Here is a 23,967-nt window from a genome sequence, read left to right as displayed (position 1 = left end):
CCTTATTGCAGTGAAATTTACTTGATGTATTTAAACCAAAGAGGAGAAATTACATATGAGAAATATTTCGAATCAAGTCTCCCCATTGCTGTTATTTCAAATCATTTGAAACCATAGCAGCAGGTTATAGTCTTCCCTTCCATAAAGACCAGAAGCTTTAGGGAAATATCCGATATTTTGTAATTCATATGCAAAACTAGGAAATAAATGACTATGATTAAATAATTTTGTGACTGTAATATACAGCCCGAAATAGGCTGTGGATCATAAATGATCACCTTAATGTGCGACAGGACAAATGACACATAGATACTTACACGATTAAGGTCATTACTCTTCCGACTACTTATCATTTCTTAAATTCTGATCAATAGTCGCTGAGGTTTGGAAACTTATAAAATTGCCAAAATATATTATACTAGCGGGGGTACCCGGCGTTGCCCGAGTGTTTGTTTCCGGGACGGGGGGGAGTTTTAAAAAATGTTATGGTAGGTAAGTAGGAAGGATCAAACCCGAAGTCATGAGTAAAAGTAGGAAAATAAAGTATGAAAAAAAAAAAAAAAACATCTGCAACGTTAACAGTCCGGCCACCAAGAAAAGTCCATTCCAGTTGTTTAGGAAAAAAAAAAAAAAAAAAAACGACTACGGTAGGTCGGCGCGAACGTGAAAATATAATGTGAATTGTCCAGCACGCTAACCACTACGCCACAGAGCACTGCAGCTTAGTTTAGTGATTTTAAATAACTTCACATGAAAGAACTACGAAGCCAAACCGGTGTTCTCTTCTCAACTGTTCCTTGTGAACGATCCCCAAACGGTGTTAAGTGGTGGCAGGGGGAGGAGGAATTTATTAGAGAGAAAATATTTTACCACTTCCATTGATCTTAACCGATTTTGGCCGTGACTTCTCAGCAGAAAAAGTATAGAAATCTAAGATTATCGAGGAATTTGAGAAATAATAAGCCTATAACACACCTCAGATATTGTTCTGCCGTTTGTGCATATTATATTTGCATGAAATATCTTGATTTTTAATCCTATTAAGGTCAAAATCCGACGTGAAAAAATGAGTTCATTTTATTTATATAGAGAAGAGATAAGAGAGAAGACTAGCGGGGGTACCCGGCGTTGCCCGAGTGTTTGTTTCCGGGACTGGGGGGAGTTTTAAAAAATGTTATGGTAGGTAAGTAGGAAGGATCAAACCCGGAGTCATGAGTAAAAGTAGGAAAATAAAGTGTGAAAAAAAAACCCATCTGCAACGTTAACAGTCCGGCCACCAAGAAAAGTCCATTCCAGTTGTTTAGGAAAAAAACAAAACAAAAAAAACCGACTACGGTAGGTCGGCGCGAACGAGAAAATATAATGTGAATTGTCCAGCACGCTAACCACTACGCCACAGAGCACTGCAGCTTAGTTTAGTGATTTTAAATAACTTCACATGAAAGAACTACGAAGCCAAACTGGTGTTCTCTTCTCAACTGTTCCTTGTGAACGATCCCCAAACGGTGTTAAGTGGTGGCAGGGGGATGAGGAATTTATTAGAGAGAAAATATTTTACCACTTCCATTGATCTTAACCGATTTTGGCCGTGACTTCTCAGCAGAAAAAGTATAGACATCTAAGATTATCGAGGAATTTGAGAAATAATAAGCCTATAACACACCTCAGATATTGTTCTGCCGTTTGTGCATATTATATTTGCATGAAATATCTTGATTTTTAATCCTATTAAGGTCAAAATCCGACGGGAAAAATGAGTTCATTTTATTTATATAGAGAAGAGATAAGAGAGAAGACTAGCGGGGGTACCCGGCGTTGCCCGAGTGTTTGTTTCCGGGACTGGGGGTGAGTTTTAAAAAATGTTATGGTGGGTAAGTAGGAAGGATCAAACCCGGAGTCATGAGTAAAAGTAAGAAAATAAAGTGTGAAAAAAAACCCATCTGCAACGTTAACAGTCCGGCCACCAAGAAAAGTCCATTCAAGTTGTTTAGGAAAAAAACAAAACGACTACGGTAGGTCGGCGCGAACGTGAAAATATAATGTGAATTGTCCAGCACGCTAACCACTATGCCACAGAGCACTGCAGCTTAGTTTAGTGATTTTAAATAACTTCACATGAAAGAACTACGAAGCCAAACCGGTGTTCTCTTCTAAACTGTTCCTGGTGAACGATCCCCAAACGGTGTTAAGTGGTGGCAGGGGGAGGAGGAATTTATTAGAGAGAAAATATTTTACCACTTCCATTGATCTTAACCGATTTTGGCCGTGACTTCTCAGCAGAAAAAGTATAGAAATCTAAGATTATCGAGGAATTTGAGAAATAATAAGCCTATAACACACCTCAGATATTGTTCTGCCGTTTGTGCATATTATATTTGCATGAAATATCTTGATTTTTAATCCTATTAAGGTCAAAATCCGACGGGAAAAAATGAGTTCATTTTATTTATATAGAAGATAGAGAAGAGAAGAGAAGAGAAGAGATTATGTGTGCGTGCGAGTATATCTAAACTAGTAACCGTACTGAATGTGCATATATTTTTCTATGCGAAGAAAGTACATAAAAATTTGCACGCTTTTTGAAGATTACATTACTATTTTATTACTACAATTTTATGAAAATTTAAAAAAAAAACTATATTTTCAAACCAATGAAATATGCCAAAATTTGCTTACATTTCTATATACAGTGTCCTTCAGGCAAGCTTCCGTTTACTGCTTAAGTTGTCTACCCTGTTGCTTTTCCAGGCCACTGATATATATATATATATATATATATATATATGTGTGTGTGTGTGTGTGTGTGTGTGTGTGTGTGTGTGTGTGTGTGTGTGCAATTATGTTGATAAAATGGTGCGTTGGAGAAGACAAAACAGCTATCTGCAAATGATTCTAAACGCACACACACACCCACCAACACACACACACACGCATATATGTATGTATAAAACAAAACACATGCAGAGAGTACATTATTGTAATACATAAAATCTATATACCTAGAATATATATACATATATGTAAATATATTTCTCTATATACTCACTATATATATATATATGTATATATATATATATATATATATATATATATATATATATATATATATATATATATACATATATATATAATTGCGATTACATTTCCGAAACCATTAATATAATTACTGCCGGTCTCCTAATATAATTACTGTAATTCAAAGTCATTAACATAATTAATGCTGGGGACATTAACATAATTAATTTTTTTACCCCAATTTTGCGTTTACAAAGATGTTTTTATTTGTAGATATATGAGTTGGTTATAAAGCAAATACATTTATGGATAATATCAATCTGCCTCTCTCTATATCTCGCTGTTTCTCTATCTTTTTCTCTTCTTTATATATATCTATATATATAAAAATGTAAAGTTGGTTCGTTCTAAAGAAATAAAACCATGTTTATACGTTACCAATTTATTTGAAATTTTCAGACAACCCATTTTTAGAGTCGAGGTATGTTTTTATGTTATTAAAATAAATTTACCTAATTAAAATTAAAATATTAAATAAAATAAATATATTTATTTATCGTTTCTGCGAATCTGTTCTGTTGATAAAACTGAACTTCCGGTTCGATTCATTTCACAGCCACGAATTGACGAAAGGTTTAATTTTCTGTTAACTCGATAAGTAAAAAAAAACAAAAACAAAAAAAAACATATTTCATTTGTTTATCTTCCAAATTTTTTAATTTACACATATTTTCTTTATTATATAAGGCCAAAAAAAAAAGTTTGTTGCTTGCTTTTGAGTTTTTTTTTATATATAAGATTACTCATGCAGAGAGTGATCCGTGCTGAAATAATGTTATTATTTAAAAAGTCATTCTTAACATGGGGAGGTAAGGATGTTTTGTACATATTCTGTACTTTAACCTTACAATTGAATAAATTTAAAAAAACATATTGTAAAACGTTATTTAAACGTGGAAATATGATTTTAAAAATAGCGCGGCTCTCTGCATTAGCACCATTTTTATTTATTGTTGTTGTTTCACGAATTTTCGGCCAACTATTCCTCTGGCCTTCATGAAAAGAAGTCCTTTTATAAATGTTCAGTAACTTTTTCCTTTTATTATTCTTAAAGAGTAAAACTTTTCTTATTCATGAAAGGAGTTAAGCCTACGTAAATAAATAAATGTTTGTACACGTGACAAATTATCAATAAATGGTTTAGTTACTTTTTTTAAAAAATGTTTGTTAAAGTGCGAAAGGCGACGTTACGTTGTTGTACAAACATTACTCCCATGCTTAATTTCTATACTTATAGGTTTTTGGAATTTTTTTCACTGGATTATTATTGATTGGACACTAATTAAACAGATTATTAAAAAAAAATGTAAAAAAGAAATCATTATTTCGACATTTGAATGTGGTGCTCACTTTTTAGTTACAACGTTCTGATAAATCAGTCACCCATTTTGTAAGCAATAAAAACGCGGTATATCAAAACCATAGAAAGTAAAAATAATGAGTCTCTACCGCATTTGTAAGTCAGAAATATATTTGATTCTCAAAGAAAAAAAATAGAGAGAACAGGACTTCTTTTATTGTTTTCATGAAAATAAAGTTTCGAGATTTTTAATTATTTTTTTTTTTACTTATTTAGTCAGTTTGTGGTTTGTTTGTTTTTAAATTGTTTTTGTGAAAGGTGAGTTTTTTTCAAAACTTTTGTTTTGTTTCTTTTTAATTTTTTAAAAGTATTATAAATTTCACTAACATGCTGGAGAAATGTTTAATAATTTGGTATTTTTTTAGATTAGGTCCACCTCCACAATTTTCCTTTCAATGACGACATTTATAGGTTTCCGAGTATGCTGAACACGCAAATTGCATTGAAATTTTGCGGAAATAAATAGTTGTATTATGCATTGTATTCTTCGGCGGCCATCTTTTTACGTGCACACGCGCCATAAACAAATACACACACGTAAAAAAGATTGCCGCCAAAGATTACAATGCATAATACAACTTTTTATATCTTGATAACTACTTATTTCTGCAAAATTTCGATGCGATTTTCGTATTCAGCATAGTCGAAAACCGTTTCAAGTCGTCATTTAAAAGAAAATTGAGGAGGTGGACCTAATCTAAAAATTTACCAATAATTTTTAATCCCGTACGCCTCCCGATACATTGCTTCGTCAACATGCGACCATTTTATATCTCCCGAAGACACTTCCGTATTTAGAAAAAAAAATAAATAAATAAAAAGTGACCGATTTACCAGAACGTGGTAACTAAAAAGTGAGTATCCCTTTCAAATATAGAATTGATTTTTTTTTTCAATTTTTTTTCATAATCTGGTTAGTGTTCAATCAATAATAATCCAGTGAAAAAATTTCAAAAAACCTATCAGTATAGAAACTCCACCACGTAAGTAAATAAATAAAAAATGTTACGTGCGCATGCGTTAGCCTTGACTAGGGGGGTACTAAGGGAACGACCATTAAATAATTCTGCGGGTCGCCATGGAACTCAACGCCCAAGGAGTATCAAAATAGTTTTCATGATCTGAAGAAATTTTTTTTTCCAAAAAGTGGGTGATCACTTTTCCATCTAAATTTAACTAAAAATGAGCACCCACTTTCTGGCCACCTGAGGAAGGGGCATTTATTTTCGTGTTTATTGGCTTAAAGGTTTTTTTTACAAGGCAGTTTGGTACGCGAATGCATATTTAACAGTTTTCGTTTATGCTCACGCATAGCATAAACAAAGGCTACGTCTGTGAAATGGAAAATAGTCCCAGAGTTCAGGGGTTAATACCATGCAAAAGAAATCAAACAAAAAGACTTTTAAGCCAATAAACACACAGAAAGAAAAAAAAATAGCATCAATTTTTTTTCTATCGAATTCATTTGCTGTTTTTATTGAAAACTATTTGCCCCCGGATTTTTTATATAATTTTCCATTAAGGGCTGTGCGTCTCACGTTCGTAAATAACAAAACATTTTTTGTAGATTTTGGTGTGCTAAAAACGAATCTGCAAACCGTTTCCGTCACAAAAAAATAGTTTTTATGATATGAAGAAATTACTTTTTCGAAAAAGTGGCGATCACTTTTCCATGTAAATTTAACTTAAAATGAGCACCCACTTTCTAGCCACCTGAGAGAGGGGGGATTTTTTCCCATGTTTATTGGCTAAACAGCTTTCGTTTATGCTCACGCATAGCGTAAACGAAGGCTACGGATGTTAAATGGAAAATAGTCCCAGAGTTCAGGGGTTATTACCATGCAAAAGAAATCAAACAAAAAACTTTTTAGCCAAGAAACAGAAAAATGCCCCTCTCTCAGGTGGCCAGATAGTGGGTGCTCATTCTAAGTTAAATTTACATTGAAAAGTGATCACCCACTTTTCGAAAAAGTAATTTCATGAATGTCATGAAAACTTTCTTTTTGCTACGTAAACGGTTTGCAGATTCGTTTTTAGCACACCGAAATCTACAATAAAATATTTCGTTATATATGAACGTGAAACGGGCCTTAAAGTAAAATAATACCGGATTTTTTTGAGCAGATTTGCCGTTTAGTTGTACAAATATCCTCACACCAGGTAATCACTAAAAGGGATTTTTAAAAGTCGTCACCTGTATCGAGCAAAAGTTTAAAACTACCGATTATATGCCAGCCTACATCATGGTAACATATATTGAGTGAGTTCCTAACAGTATTTTTAGTTTAAACTCATTTTCCCAAAATTTCCCCAAACTTAACATGTTCGATACAGTCTGCCGCCATTTGTATTTTTCAGGTATACCGATAAACATTGAATGTTTTTGAACCGATTATACATTACATAAAAACACTAAAATCTTATCCAGTTAGGTAGAACACTTACTTTTCTTGCCTTTGATAACATTTATTTGTTATATATTTATTTTTTGACAACTTCTTTGTATCTGTGTTTAGTAATATAAACCCTTTTCATTTAATGTAACGTTTAGTCGGCTCGAAAAACAGTGTTTATTGGTGTATTTGAAAGCTACAAATGGTGGTGGACACTGTTGATTACTTTAAGTTAGAGAAAGTGAGTTAAAACTAAAAAAAACTATACAAAATAATGTCAGAAACCTATCCATTATGCCAGCCTATGTCATGGTAACATATGTTCGGTGAGTTTCAGACACTGTTTTGTATAGTTTTTAGTTTTCAACTTACTTTCCCAAACTTAACGTATTCAACAGAATTCGCGACCATTTCTGTTTTTTGAGCCAATTAAACATTTTACATTACATAAAAACACTAAACAATTATCCAATTAGGTAGAAACGTAAATTACCTTACCTTTGCTTTCATTTATTTGTTTTTGGACGACTTTTTCGAATCTGTGTATAGTAACCCCCCTCCCCCCACCATCAACCAAATATTAATTACTAAATCACATTTTTTAAAACAACAAAAAAAAAAGCATTTAGCGTTTCAACATTTTTGCTACGTTCGGCTTCATCCACTGATTGTTGGTCAAGTCCAAAACATGAATGATTGACAGAAACTCTCGAGGATCCAGATCAAATTCTGCAAGAGCACCATTTTTTCATGTTCGCCTTCTTTTTCACTTTTTGCAGTGGATTGCTGTACTAATATAAGAAACATGCATTTTCTCTTTTATTAAATTTTTCCATTACACCAAATTGAGCCACTGCAACGCGTGGCAGGGTACAGCTAGTATATATATATATATATATATATATAAATAGAGAGAGAGAGAGAGAGAGAGAGAGAAAGAAAGAAAGAGTTGTATTGAGCTCATAATTCTGTTAGTCTTTATATATATATATATATATATATATATATTAGTGTATTTAGGCATCATTCCTTCATTCAGGCAAACATTATTAAAAACAACAGAGATACCTTGCTTAATAATTCTTTATTTCATTTTTTCGATGTTTCGTAAGATTTTTTTAACTTCAAGATTGAAGGTATTTACAAACGTTCCATGGTTCACGTGAGCGCTTTCGATTCTTTCTTGAATCATCATCCGGTGGAGATAAAATATTAAAAATAGAAGTGAAATATATAGTTACGAATGATAAAAAGAGTCAATGAAAAGTTGATTAAAATATACATTTACGAGTGATAAAAAAAAAACTCGATTAAAAATTTGGATGATAAATGGCAATGTTAGTAAAATCAGTCGTATACTGGTTATGCTAAACATTTCAGCACATTATTGCTCCTTTCAAAGTTAATTTTATTTATAGATGGGTGCTGGGTTTTTGTATATAGTGCTTCAAGTATTTTTATTTTTTACAATTACTTTATTATTGCAAAATCCTTGTGTTGTTCACGAGGACCTTTCTAAGATTAGAGGGGGGACAGCTATATTGATTTGTTAAATGCTGGTATATTGAGCAAGTACTGTTCAAATGCATCGTTAATCCACGGGACAATGTTGTTTTTGTATTTCCAATATATGCGTTTTTATTTTCGGAGTTACACTCTCCTAAGGGGCATTGAAATTTGTACACAATATTGGTTTGCTCCTACATTTTTGTCGCGGGCGAGGAGTTATTTTTAACGATGAGGTTCTGGGTTCGATACTTCTTATAGTATATAATAAATCTAATATTGTTCTCTAGGGGTGCTGTATATCTATGTATGATGCTTTTAATTATTTTTTCTTCCACTCTAAAATTTAGTGGCATTTGGTTTTTATAAAATATGCCTATAGGGTTAGTGTTAGAAGATTGACGAGCATTGCTGTTAAGGTTTTTAGGGGACTGTAACAATAATTTAATTTGTTGATCAACAATATAACTCGGAAAGTAATTATTTATAAGCACCTGTTTGATATTTTTAATTTCTATTAGTAGTGCTTTTTTCGTAGAAGAAATCATCTTAGCACGGTTTAAAAGATTTTTGATTATGGCAATTTTATAACGCTGAGGGCACTCACTCTTAAAGTTCAAGAGGCTGGATTTTGTACTAGTTGTTTCTTTGTATACAGGAATGTCGAAAGTATTGTTAGATGAGTCTATAAGGACGTCCAGAAAGTGATTTTGTTTGTTATAATTTAATTCTATTGTAACTTAAGGACAGAGTTTTTTTGAAAAAGATCTTGAAGTTTATATATCTGTTCGTCATTATCAGCTAAGAGGAGCTAATGCTAATCAGCTAATGAACCATGGAACATTTGTAAATACCTTCTATCTTGAAGTTAAAAAAATCTTACGAAACATCGAAAAAATGAAAAAAAGAATCATTAAGCAAGGTATCTCTGTTGTTTTTAATAATGTTTGCCTGAATATATATATATATATATATATATGTTTTTTTTAAATTCAGTTTCCACCCCAAACAAGGCACAGTGTCACTTTGAAGTAGGGGGCTACCATTAGGGTTATTATGAAGGGTAATGAGTAGAAAGAGGTTTGTTAACATTACACTTGAACTTCTGCATATCAGTACCGTTGGGAAAGCAGAATCCCGGAAGGGAGTTCCAAAGACCTGAAGTTCTAGGAAGAAACTAATGGAGTAAAAGTCTTTCTTGCACCTAGGGATCTCTACTGTAAAGGGATGAGACTTAGTAGCTTGTCGGGTTTGTCGGGTGCAGTTACGTCGGAGAGGTACAAGTGTTTGCAGTTTGTCAGAGCATTCAGCATTAAAATATTTGTAGAACAGGCAGAGGGATGCAACATCTCGTCGATGGGACAGAGGCTGAAGCCTAGATAACATTTCAGGACCTATCAGGTTGGCGACTCTCTTTTGAACCCTGTCCGGGAGCGAGAGACAAGCAGCATATGCACCAGCCCAGATATGACAACAATACTCCATACATAGGCGAACGGTGGTCTTATAGAGGTACAGGATACTATCAGGCGTAAGTATTTTTCTAGCACGGTAGAGGGAGCCAACCTTCCTTGCAACAGCCTTGTCAATGCTCTCAATGTATCTATTCCAGTTCATATTCCCTGTAATCGTTAAGCCGAGGAGTTTAAAAGAAGTACTTTGAGGCAATGTGTTCTTGGCCATTGCTATTGGTGGTAGAAAAGGTTTCTTGTAGTTATTGAACGAAACAAGCTTAGTCTTTGCAGCATTGAATGTGACCATCAATTTTTGTCCCCATTCCATTACAGATTGGAGATCATCCTCTAGTATTTCTGTCATTTCCTTGGATATGTGTTCATTTGTTTTCCCTTCATATCTGTTATAGAGAGTGGTGTCATTGGCAAATATACCCATCTCCGAAACAATATCAGGGAGGTCATTTATGAATATCAGGAATAATAGAGGTCCAAAGGTCGCATTTATGTCATATTGTTTAGATGTACGACCGTCGAGGACAACTTGAATTTTTCTCTTACTTAAGAAGTATTTAATTACATTATGAATTCTTCCAGTGATTCCATATGATCTAATTTTCCTTAGAAGACCATCGTGCCATACCCTGTCAAAAGCCTTAGATATATCAAGGATTTCCGCTCTACCATCCCCTGCTTTGTCCAATGAACGGTATATATGTTCAAAAACTACAGTTAAGATATCTGCTGTCGAACGGGCTTGTCTGAATCCATATTGTTTGTTAGTCAAGAGTTTAGCAGCTGTTAGTTGCTGGACTAGGGCTTGATTAACTAAGGACTCAAATATTTTGGCGAAAAGCGGGAGGAGGCTAATGGAGCGATAATTTATTGGGTCAGTTCTTTCACCAGAATTCTTGAAGACTGGTACCACCGAAGCGGTTTTTTATATTCGCTTAAAGTAAACAGGAGCTTTTGGCTTGAAAAATTAATTTTACTTATTGATTATATAAATATATATATATATATATATATATATATATATATATATATATATATATATATATATATATATATGCATGTGTGGGGGTGTATATATACGTATATGTATATATATATATATATATATATATATATATATATGCATGAATATTATATATATATATATATATATATATATATATATATATATATATATATATATATATATTAGTGATCTGGCAAGTCGACAGGGGAGACAGCTGAAGTAGCAACGCCGACAAATTAAAGGGAAGACAACCAAAGTAGCAACATCGACAAATGTAGGGGAGACAACAGAAGCAGCAAAATCAACGCTGCCTTCTAAGACACTATATATACCAATGTTTGCAAATTTGGGGGTATCTCATTGGGTTGAAATTATACTTAATTTTTTAGTTGCGCGCAAGCGACTCTATAAGTCACTTTGTTTGTCGGTCGGTCGGTCGGTCGGTCTGACAGTCGGTCGGTCGGTCTATCCGTAACACTTTTGTGCTTGGCCTTTTGGTTAAGATCAAAGCTCTGTTGTTAATAGATGCTCTTCGTAGCCTTTAAAGCTTTTCTTGGCCTTTTGTCAAAAATCAAGGTGTGGTGTCTGTTCCAGCAGATTGGACAATGTAGGCGCTGTTCTTCATGCCAATTGTAACTATCCAGCTCCCCTATTCGCCGGGAGTTGGTCCCCTATTTCCTTTTCACTCCTCACATTAAAAATCGGCCTTGTACCTAATTTGCTCGGTGGGGGAGCAAATAAATACAGCTTTTTTTGGCTTTTTAGCCAAAATAAAAGTGTAGTATCTGTTCCGGCAGATACTGCAAGCAAAGATCATATGTGGGGGCAACCCCACATATAAGACCTTGGTCTTTGTAAGTCAACACTCCATACCAATTGTCACTATCAAGCTCTCCTCCTCCCCGGGGAGTTCATCCCCATGTCCCCTTCACTCCGCATATTAAACATCGGGCTTGTGCCTAATTTGTTCGGTGGGGGAGAAAATAAATACCACCCCCACATATAAGACCTTGGTCAATGTAGACGCAACCCTTCATACCAATTGTGACTATCCAGCTCCCTTACTTCCTGGGGAGTTGGTCCCCATTTCCCCTTCACTCCTCACATTAAAAATCGGCCGTGTGCCTAATTTGTTCGGTGGGGGAGAAAATAAATACCAACCCCACATAGAAGACTTTGGTCAATGTAGGGGCAACCCTTCATACCAATTGTCACTATCCAGCACCCTACTCCCCGGGGAGCTGGTCCCCATTTCCCCTTCACTTTTCACATTAAAAATCAGCCTTTTGCCTAATTTGCTCGGTGGGGGAGCAAATAAATACCAACCCCAGATATAAACCTTGGTCAATGTAGGGGCAACCCTTCATACCAATTGTCACTATCAATCTACCCTACTCCCCGAGGTGTAGTCCCCATTTCCCCTTCACTCCTCACGTTAAACATCGGCCTTGTGCCTAATTTGCTCGGTGGGAGAGCAAATAAATACCCTTTTCTTTGCCTTTTTGGCCAAGATCAAAGTGTAGTATCTGTTCTTACTATATACTGTATTTATGTTTGTAACTTTGTGATATAAAGTGGGGGATAACTTTTCTGTATTCATTTAATGTAAAATGATCACCCATTTTACAACCAGTCAGTCTCAAAGCCATTCAAGATTTCTAATGATAAGGCCCCACCAAACTTTGAATTATTTTCCCTGGACCCACAAACAAATTTATACAAGAACTTCCCGATTCCGATATCTACTCAGCTATGCGGATAACCGAATATACAACTTGGATCTTATTACCCAGCTGCTGTAAAGAACGTCCACCATGGATTTTACCACGTAATCTGGATCTACAATTTTCATATCATTTTCTTCAAATCCTCTTGCTACAGGACTTCTGATTGATTAATTATTTTGACTTTGACTTTCCATGTCTAACTGACTTTAGCAAATAGGGTACATACCTTTATAAATATTTGCTAATATTTTCTCTCCTCTGATGAGATGGTAGACATCGAAACCCTGTAGGTTAAGGAGATTAATATTCAAAAGTATTCTTTGTCTTGTTTAGAATAATAAAAATCGTAGATATGAAACTCAACCACTTAATTTGAATAAGGGTTTTTTGAAATTCAATTAATCACAATTTAATTTATTTGATCTATCTCGCATATCGAGCAGTTCTTATTTAGATGCGATAACTTATAGAATATTACCGCCAGTAATATTTTGTAAATATTATAATCACAGGTTTCCATACCAACTGATTGTTAAATAAAAAATATTTCTGAAGTATATATACATATATATATATATATATATATATATATATATATAATGTTTAAATCGTAAACTTCATATCCCTTCTTATTCATTCACTTTATTTTATACATGTCTTTAAATAGTAATTGATATTTGTGTTTTACTCTATAAGTATGTGCATATGCGCTTACATATGTATGTATGTTTTTATATGGGGATGTGTATACATATATCTGTACATATATGGTTTTCTATTCTTTATATATGTGTGTATATATATGTGTATGTGCGTTCCTGTCCATGTGATGCATAAGTATGTTGATGTGCACATCTTTGTGTTGCCTTAAAAGCTCTTGTATTTTGTTTTATGCTTATATATTTGTATATGTATGTATATGTATGTATGTGTATTTACGTGTATGTGTATTTGTATATTCTATATGTATGCATATATATATATTCATGTGTATGTGCTTATGTGTGTATATGGTTTGTGTGTACATGTGCGCATATGGGTATGTGTGCATGCATGCATGTATATGCATATGGGTGCACGTATGCATGCCTGGACATGTCATTGTATGCATATACATGTGTATGGATATATATCAATACACACAGAGTGACTTTCGAGCCAAAAGCACATACATTTAAGTACCTGATCTGATATTATCCTCGGTCTGTATATGAGAATTCCTTCGGGACTGATACAATTTTCCTTCAGGATGTTGACTATTTGTATTCTCATTTAATTATTAACTAATATTTATTTTATTGATTTTATTATTATTATTATTATTATTATTATTATTCATTTATTTATTTATCTATGTTCGTCCCATCTTTATTGAGGGAGAGACGGAATTTACACACCATTAAAAAAGCCGACATTGTTTCTAATTCTGCTCTCTTCATTAGTTTTATTATTATTATTATTATTATTATTATTATTATTTTTATTATTATTATTATTATTATTATTATTATTATTTATAACTAATAATTACATTATTTTTACCATTTAACAATTTAATTTCTATTCCATTATGCATATTGAAATCAATTTGCCGTTTGAATTAAATGCTTTTACGTTACAACATTAAATTAAAAAAAAAACAAAACAATGTTCTTCCACAAACGGCTAAAATTATTCACGTCAACTTTTTCGAACATGATTGCTAGGAATGAACGCTGTCCACGCTACAAATCTCCAGTTCTTTCAATGGTTTTCTTTTTCTTTTTCATTTCGATACTTTTTTGTGACCAAAAGCGGAGGTCCGCTTGAAATATAAAAAATAACAATAAAAATATTAAATACAAAAAAGTAACATCGTTTTCCATGCTTCAAAACACCCTCATAACCTTTAAATCAATATATATATATATATATATATATATATATATATATATATATATATATGCATATATATATATCTGTGTGTCAGTGTGTCTGTGTGTCTGTAGTGTTACTTTGCATGTGCGATCGACGGGAAAATTACAATCAACGTACTTAATATAATTGCAAGTACGTGGGCCACATATTCTAACATTAATAATCCATTTTGTCATAAAAACCAAAGGCTAAATATTTTGCCTTTTGCTCTTTTCCAGAATCTGCAGAATGAACATCTACTTGCTTTGAAATTGTCGTTTTTCTTTTCATGCTGAAAAAATACGACTTCGTATCATTTCTTGTACTTTTTGTCAGTAGTAATATTAAAAGTGATTATGATAATAATAATATGATAATACTGATAATGACAAAACTCTACTACTAGATATAATACTTCAGAGAATGAGGAATGTCAAAAAAATATCTAAAAAAAATATTTTAAAAAATTCAATTAAATTATATATCAGACGGTAATGGTGTAAAGAGTTTAATTTTCAAGATAATCATCAAATGTTGAAACAACTTGATATAAATAGCGAATACTAACTAACCACATGCAAATTAAAACAGAAATAACTCATAGAATGAACTTTTCATTTCTATTCCGTAAAGTTATATCAGTGACCTAGCTGGAAAGAATGTGCAAGGTAAGTTAAATTTTAATTTTAATGTACGTGAATATATATATTATGATGATTGCAACATCTTGTCAGACGAGTGCCACTCTCTCAGACACTTAAATTCCATGAGCCCAAAAATGACTTTTTTTTTTTAGTCCTACCGGTGAATTCACACGTTCAAGCACGCATGCCACTAAAGATGGTCATTGAGATCAATTATTACATGTTTCCAGCATTTCAAGCCTCCACGCGACACAACTTTTCCATCGCCACATGACCACTTTTATAGACAAATGCCTGAGGGAGCATCTATACACAGATGATGCTACAGAGTCTTAGCTTGTACGACAGCTAAGTCTCTCTCTCGGTTCAAAATGTTGAGATCCAGCAACAAGCAAGAGCAAGATAGCCAGCAACAAGTTAAACGTCAGACCAGCTTAATGCGGGTACTGGTCTCCCGCTTTATGGTTTTTTAAATCAGAGATTTGCTTCTCCTAGAAAGGTTGCCTTTACCACGACTTACAGGAGTCCTCTCCACCCCAACACACACATACACACAGATAAACACACGATTCTAGTTGGCTGTTGACCCCGAAAAATATATATATGTATATACATACTAGTGATGGGACGATTAAATATTTTCCCCGAGTTCGATACAATTACCGATTTGTAAAAATTCCCGATTCCGATACGATTTTCGGATTCTGATTCCGATTCTTTATAAATCTCTGAATAGTTCACTATAATTTGGTTATTTTTCACGTATATCGTAAAAACAAATATTAATTGTGCAGGTGTTTTATCAAACGAAAACATACACGTTCAGGTGATAATCTATCGATTTTAATTTTAATTATAGTTTAAAATCAATAACTATTTATTATTTTGTTATTACTACTAGCCGTGTAAGATCTTGTTTTCAACAAAATTAAATCTAAAAGACAAAATGATTGTTTTTTGGCATCGAAAAATAAGCAGTAATCGTTTCCCATTCCGATACCTCCGAAAAATACCGATTTTATCGATTCCTGATTCTGAATCTGAGTAATCGTCCCAACACTAATATATATATATATATATATATATATATATATATATATATATATATATATATATATATATATATATAGTCATGAACATACATCGAAACCCGACCGCCAAACGACAGTCGGAGATTCTAATCGTTGCGCTATTCGGCTGCTGCTGTGCACGCAGTGAATTAACAATGTTTCGACATAGAAAGATAGATAGATAGATAGATAGATGCACACACACATATATATATGTGTGTGTGTGTGTGTGTGTGTGTGTGTTTGTGTGTGTGTGTGTGTGTAGAAAGTTCTTTAAAGTCGTAAAAAATGTTGTCTACCTTGTTAGTACCTTATCAAATCATGACACTGTTGATGCGGATATAAGACAGAGAATCAGAAAGGCATCAGACGCATGTAGAAGGTTAAAAGATGGAGTCTGGTCTGACGGTGATGAAACTCTGACAACTAAAATGTCAGTATATCAAGAATGTGTAGCGCCATCCTTATTCTATGCCTCTGAACCATGGACCTTTTACCAGTCATATATAGACTGCGCGGGAGATTTCATCAACACTTCATCAACACTGCCTTAGACACATTCTTGATTTAAAATGGGGCAGTTTTGTTCCTGATAGATATGTCTTAAATAAGGCTAAAACACCAGTATTGCTATGATTATTATAAGAACCAGATGCGTAGTGCGGGTCATCTTGTCCAGCTTGATAACTATCGACTTCCAAAACAGTTGTTTTGTGGTGAGGTCCTTCTTGGCAAGCCCCAAAAAACCTTTTCCTGATAGCATTAAGGAGAGTCTGGTCAGCTTTCATGTTCCTGTTTACAGTTGGAAGGTCCTAGCGTATGATCGCAAGTAGTCGAGGGTACTGATATACATGGGCGCAGAACGCTTTGAAGCACCAAAGATAGACGGAGCGAAGCTAAAGAGAGCATGTACAAAACACAACACTTTACCGCGACACCATGTACATTTTTGAATCTGTGAGGTGTGTGATCGGACTCTCTTGTCTAAAGCAAGTCTTGTTAATCATGTAAAAGCGTACAATGATACAGGTCCGTTACTGTTAGTTTCATCTAAACCAATGACCGTCTTCAGTGTCATGTCTGTTTGAGGGTGTGCAAGTCGCTAGCCGAACTGAAAAGTAATCATCGGGCGCATGGACTTTGAGTGACTTAGGGAGTGGCACTTGTCTTACAAGACGGTCAAATTATAATATATATATATATATATATATATATATATATATATATATATATATATATATATATATATATATATATATACTAGCAATGGTGCCCGGCGTTGCCCGGGTGGTTGGAGGTGTGTGTTGAGCAAAACAAAAAGAGGTAGTAGGAAGGCAGGCTCGAAACCGTACCGCGAAGGATGAAAAGAACTGGAAAAAATGTGACGTATTTGCTGTTACGACCACTGCCAAACCGGAAGTGACGTAGGTTTAAATTAAGAATTTAACAATCAGCAAGAGGGGATGACTTTCGAAAATAAAGGCGGCAAAAGCGACCCCTCCCTGTAGAAAAGTTCCCAGTAGAAGGTAAAGAGTGTATGTTCTTAGCCAATTCTGCGGTATTTGTTGTCTGAAGGGTCGAGCTTTATAACGATACTGATCTTGTACAAATCCGTCGACTCTGTCGAACATTTTAGGCAAACATGCATACATTTATATATTTGTAGCTCAAATTTTCGACCCAAACCGATTAAAAAGCCAGCCCTATCTCTGAATAACTTTTCTGTAAAATTTCAAATTTTTAGACCAGAAATTGTTTGAGTAATTTTGTAGAGACCGCAAAGGTCAATTTTTTACAAATTGGACCCTTATTATGACCCCTTACTTTTTATTGTTTTGGGCTCAAATCAAGTTATAAAGTTTGATCGATGTCCAAGGAACCTATATCAAAAATTTCAATTGTTTATACCCAAAATTGGCGGAGGAGTTCGGTAGAGTTCTCAAAGGACAAATCGTTGAACTTTGACTCCTTAATAGCAAAATTTATTGCCGATAATGGATTACAAAGATTGTCGCATATTCCCTTGCTCTGTATATTAAATATCGAGTCTGTATACTGAAAATTGACAAAGTTATTGCGTAGGGAAATATACACAGACAGACACACAGACACACACCACACAGACAGACTCTTTCAGTTATATATATATATATATATATATATATATATATATATATATATATATATATATATATATATTACTGATAAAAGACTGCAGAAATTCCCCTTTAAACCAAAGTATCATAGGTTTGCAACAACAGTTGCCACATACACATTTAGTACGCCTAGGCTATTAGCTATTTTCTTATGTCATTCTCGAAAACAATTTTAGACAAATTAAATCGTTATAATTTAATGCTACATTGCATCCTACGATCGACACTATCACGATCGCGTCACTTATTCAAAGGAAAGAGCTATATTTCTCTCTCATTATTTGGTACGCCCACTTCTACCAATTGACATCGGGACTAATTCTACATTTTCTTACGATACTGGAATTGCACAGCAATTAACTGGTTATTAGATAAAAACCCATAAAATAATATTTGTATTTCCCGATACAAAAATAATAAATTCTGCCTTCTCATAATCCGCCCAATTCTGATTGGTTCAGACTTGACATTCAATATATTGCTAAATCAACTTTTTCAATAAATAAACGAACGCTCCAGAAATTATGCAACATGGCGTCGCTCTCTATAGAAGATAATCGTGCGAAAAAACAAACAAAATAAAATATTTTAACCGATCGGCGTCGCTCTCTGCAGAAAGCAATCGTGCTGAAAATCAAAAAAAAATATTAAACATATAAACCGATCGGCAGAAATTATACAATATGGTGTCACTCTCTACAGAGGACATTCTTGCAAAAATAATCAAAAATAAACAAAAACCTATCATTAGAGAACATTAAATAGTTACATATACTTATGCTAAAATACCTACACCTCACTTCCCCCTTAACAAAAACACCTTGGCCTGCAAAAAACCTTGTGCATGTACCTTTTTTATTTTTAAATTTTGGATCAGTTTAACGGATGCTGTTTTCTTTTTGTTCTTTTTGTCTTTTAGTTTTTCTGATTTAATTTTCTATTTATTTTTATATTGACTATTACTGTGGACGATTTAAATTATTTCTATATTTTCTACCGATTATCGCCACTGTACTTCTTTAACAATGCTGATTAAGAAAATCTCACTTAAATTTGACAGAGAAACGTAGCTTTTGAGGTTGAGAGTGTCTATTCCGAAAGCCGTTCTTTACATAAGGAGGTTACATGTTGGCCACCAACAACAATTGTACTTTTATTTTTTTACAGGAGTAGGGGGATGCGTCCACTGGGCAACGCCGGTTAATGGTCCTGTTAATATATATATATATATATATATATATATATATTATAGTATATATAAATGTAGTATGATTATATATATATATATATATATATATATATATATATATATATATATATATATATATATATATTGTAGTATAATAATTCTCAAAGCTCCAAATATCAAGTTTTCTCTGTTGGTCATGTATTACTTTTGAAAAATAATAAATGTTTAACTGAAAAATCTTGATATTTTGCACATAGAGAATTATTATAGTAGCTCTGAAACCCAATGAAGAGGCATTTATTGAGCTTGGATTTTTGCAAAATTTAGAAAGTTTATATTTATATGCTTACATGAAAGATATATTTCATTACAAAAACTTCATTTATAAGAAAGATTTTTAAAAAATTATTACGATTGGTATATACAAACTGAGCACGTTTCAAGTAAATAATTAACACACACATATACACATACACACATATATAATATATATATATATATATATATATATATATATATATATACATATATATATATATATAGGTGTGCGTGTGTATGATGCTAAGATTTAAATTATGTATAGCTATAATGCAAATTACTTTTTTTATTGAAAAATAGAACACTGTTTGCAAATTATTACCCTAAAGAAATAAGATTTATGTATCTTTCCTTTTGACAGGTGCTGCAATTATTAAGTCGTTACCATACAAGCTCTATTGATAACTGTGGTCTACGGTTCAAGCCTGTGGCCAGCTGTATAGTGTTATATAGCCATAGTGGTAATTCATTAATAAAGATAAAACACAAATATATGAATATATATATTTAGAATAAAATAGTTTTTATTAAAAACCAATTCATATATATGCATATATATATATATATATATATATATGTATGTGTGTGTGTGTGTATTTAAAACGTGAATGTAAAAAATGAAAAGAGATGTTAGTATTTAAAAGTATTAATCTGTTTCTTACAGTGTACGTTTCTATACTTTTAATGAAATTCTAAATATGTATTTATTTATTTATGTATGTCTGCTTTTATACCAATAAAAATTTCGAACGGTTTCACTAAATTTTTAATAAATCTTTTTTTTCCTGAAAAGTGTGAGTCCCTAAATTGTGCTTATCTATGTATGGTTCGTACCGACCAACGCCGAGTCACACAAAAAGCCCGAATTAAGGTTTTTTTGGGCCGTTTCGTGGATTTGTCGAAAAGTTACCTGCCCATGTCAACGGAATTTAGCACTGTCTGTATACAGTCGCGGTAACATCTTTAGACATACGGACAGGTCTTCTGGCGCAATGGTTAACGCGTCTGACTATGGATCAGAGGATTCCAGGTTCGAATCCTGGCAAGTTCGTTGTAATTTAAACCATCATTTTATCCAACGATTACTTATTATTCTCACCTTAGGGTATTTTTGTTTTTCAGTAATTTTGTTTGTGCATATAAAAATTTGCCATACGCCCAGTTCACAGGCTAAGCGTTTATGGTAAGACGGTGTTAGGTGTATTCGATGTTGAGTGTACTCGATTTTGTGTTCAACTCGGTCCTGTGTGTGTTTGAAATTTTACATAAAGGGCATTCATACATGCAGCGAGCTTTATAATCAGTTTTTTGGGCGGAAATATGGCTGCCCATAGGTCAAAGTTAAAAGTGCTGTACCTTTGCAGACTCTACTAAACTCCTTCACCAATTTTAGATCTAAACACTTGAAATTTTAGATGTAGGTTTCCTTTAATATATATAAATACATATGCACATAAAGTTATGAACAGTACATAGGGCCCGAGCAAAGCCGGACTAAACTGCTAGTATATATATATATATATATATATATATATATATATATATATATATATATATATATGTATATATATACATATATTTAATTGTACAGAAGTTCAGAAAAACATTGGTACCGTCGATTTCAAGCCCAACATAAAGGGAACCAGTTAATGATAACGCGTAAACGATGTTCAGCTCTCGTCAGCCATGTTGTTTCTGTCCGAGGTAAAAATTTCCAGGCCCGCATTTATTTTTTATATTATGCTGATCATTTTTATTTAACTATAGCTTATTCTTATCTCTGTATACTTTATTTTATTCTAATATGAATTTTTCTAATTTTTTATTTAATGATATTTAGTAAATATATACTGTTCCGTTGTTGCATGGTTTCCGATCTACCTTCCGTTAAATTTAGCTTGTGCAATGGAAATAATTAATTTTTCTTATTAATTTCGCCGAGGAGACGAACATCGTTTACGTGTTACCATTAACTAGTTCCGTTTATGTTGGGCTTGAAACCGATGGTACCAATGTTTTTTCTGAACTTCTGTACAATTAAATAAATAAATATTAAGCTCTTATATCGAAAAGGTTTTTCTTTTAATCGAGCACTTTGTTGGAATTCTTTCCACCCAAAACAGTAAACAAATATATATATATATATATATATATATATATATATATATATATATATATATATATATATATATATATATATATATATATATATATAAGGTACCTGTCTGCCTGCCTGAGGAACGGCTTCTACAAAGCTTCTCTGTGAATGTTTGGTCTACACTTAAAGCTATATCATTTGGTCTGTGAAAATAGCTGCTAACAGATTAAAATAGAACTTGGCAAATGTAAGTCATTTAAAGTGTTCTTGTATACATGATAAAATATACATTCATGCGTTAATTCAGTTCTTTTCTCACTATTTTCTATACATCTGACGATAACCAAAACGGTAACGATTAAGTTTAAAGATCTATATGTTTTCGACTTAACAATCGTATATTTAAAAAAAAACATTGTAAATCACTATTATATATTGGGTAAAATATAAAAATTGATAAAGAATTGATTTTATAATAAAGAAAATATGAAACTCGAATGAATTAAAACATATTTAAGCGTATGTCCTAACCAGAACGCTGGGCGTCCTGATACGATATATATAAAAATGACCTTGTTTCTGTGTGTGCGAAATGATTTTTAGCAAAAAACCTCTGTCAATTTGTGGCATACATTATGGAAACTTAATATATAAGTGATTTTACCACGTGGAAAAATTCGATTTGTTTTGAGCCAGTAAGAATATATGCTATTTGGTCTACGTTGAAAAAAAGAAACTTAGCAAGATTAATTCGACTAAATCTGTAACGATTTAGCATGCAAAATTATACATTCATATGTTAAAGTCAGTTCATTTTATAGTATTTCTTATCCATCTGTTGATAGCTTAAACGGTAACAACTATAGCTAAAACGCTAAATACTTGGTTTCAATTCTATCCATTTCCTACGAGACTATTATTATTACATTGTATTCAATATATAGGATACCTCTCCCCGCTCTTTTAATTCATGCAGATTTTGTGTTTATTATTATAGATTCAGTTCACTATTAATTGATATGTTGCACCCATTATATTGTATAGATATAGAAAGTTGAAAATGTGACTTGGATCCGCATCAATAAAAATATCATATTTAAGCATATTTTATAAACTAGCCAGGCTAAGAGACGACCATTAAATATTGGGCAAAATTTACTAATCAATAAATAATTGTTTTTCAGTGATAATTAATACGAATTGAATAATCATATTCAACCGCATTACACGAGGGGGTAACGCTGGACGTCTATCTGGTACGAGGGGCGTGCAATAAGTAATGCCCCTGACCCACTTCCCATAGCAGTAGAGCAACGAAACTTGGCACAATTATTAGTTTTTCTCTACATAGGAACCACCCAGAGTCATGCATTTCTCCTATCGTTTGATACAGATCTGGAGACCGTTTTTGTAGAACACACCAGGTTAGTTCTTCAACCACGACGTGACGTCAGAAATCAAGGCTGCATCATATGGGAAACGCTTTCCTTTTAAAAAAAAAAGTAATGGCTGGGAATAGGTGAACGTCAGAGGGGGCGAGGTCAGGAGAGTAGAGAGGTTGGGGGTGGATTGCATAGCCATACGCCCGTGCTTCTGATCTGGCGGCATGCGAGTTGTGGACCGGAACGTTGTCCTACAGGAGGAGGGTACCTTTTCTGCTCTTTCCCCGTCTCTTGATTTTGATAGCTTCCCTTAATTTCCTTAAAAGTGAAGCATAATAAGCCCCTGTAATTGGGGTACACCTTGCCAGGAAATCTGTCATCACTACTCCGTCCTGGTACCAGAAGACTGTGGGCATGATTTTGCCTGCGGAGGGCTGCACCCTTGCATTCTTTGGAGGTGGTGAGTCCAAGTGCTTCCATTGCATTGACTCGGCTTTGGTCTCTGGATCATAGTGATGGACCCAGATCTTTTCCTGTGTAATCAGTCTTTTGAAAATTTTTCACATCTTCTTGGCACATCTCCAAATTCATCATCGAGCACTCGACGCGTTTTCGCTTCTGGAATGGTGTGAGCAACCTGGGAATCCATCTCGAAGACACCTAATGCATATGCAAATG

At 33.4% G+C, this 23,967-nt stretch overlaps 1 long non-coding RNA gene and 1 other non-coding gene across 2 annotated transcripts in view; both read left to right on the top strand.

The window, feature by feature from the left end:
* The window catches only part of LOC145265352 (uncharacterized), a 314,468-nt gene that overhangs the window by 239,487 nt on the left and 51,014 nt on the right, over nt 1-23,967 (top strand). The window lies entirely within an intron of this gene.
* On the top strand, nt 20,788-20,860 carry Trnah-aug (transfer RNA histidin (anticodon AUG)). The gene has a single exon. It is a non-coding gene; the product is annotated as a tRNA-His (tRNA).

The sequence above is a fragment of the Euprymna scolopes genome, chromosome 40, assembly GCF_053919585.1.
Source record: "Euprymna scolopes isolate OS-2025 chromosome 40, ASM5391958v1, whole genome shotgun sequence".
Taxonomy (NCBI): domain Eukaryota; kingdom Metazoa; phylum Mollusca; class Cephalopoda; order Sepiida; family Sepiolidae; genus Euprymna; species Euprymna scolopes.
The sequence above is the reverse complement of the archived record's forward strand: the minus strand, read 5'-3'. Positions and strand labels throughout refer to the sequence as shown.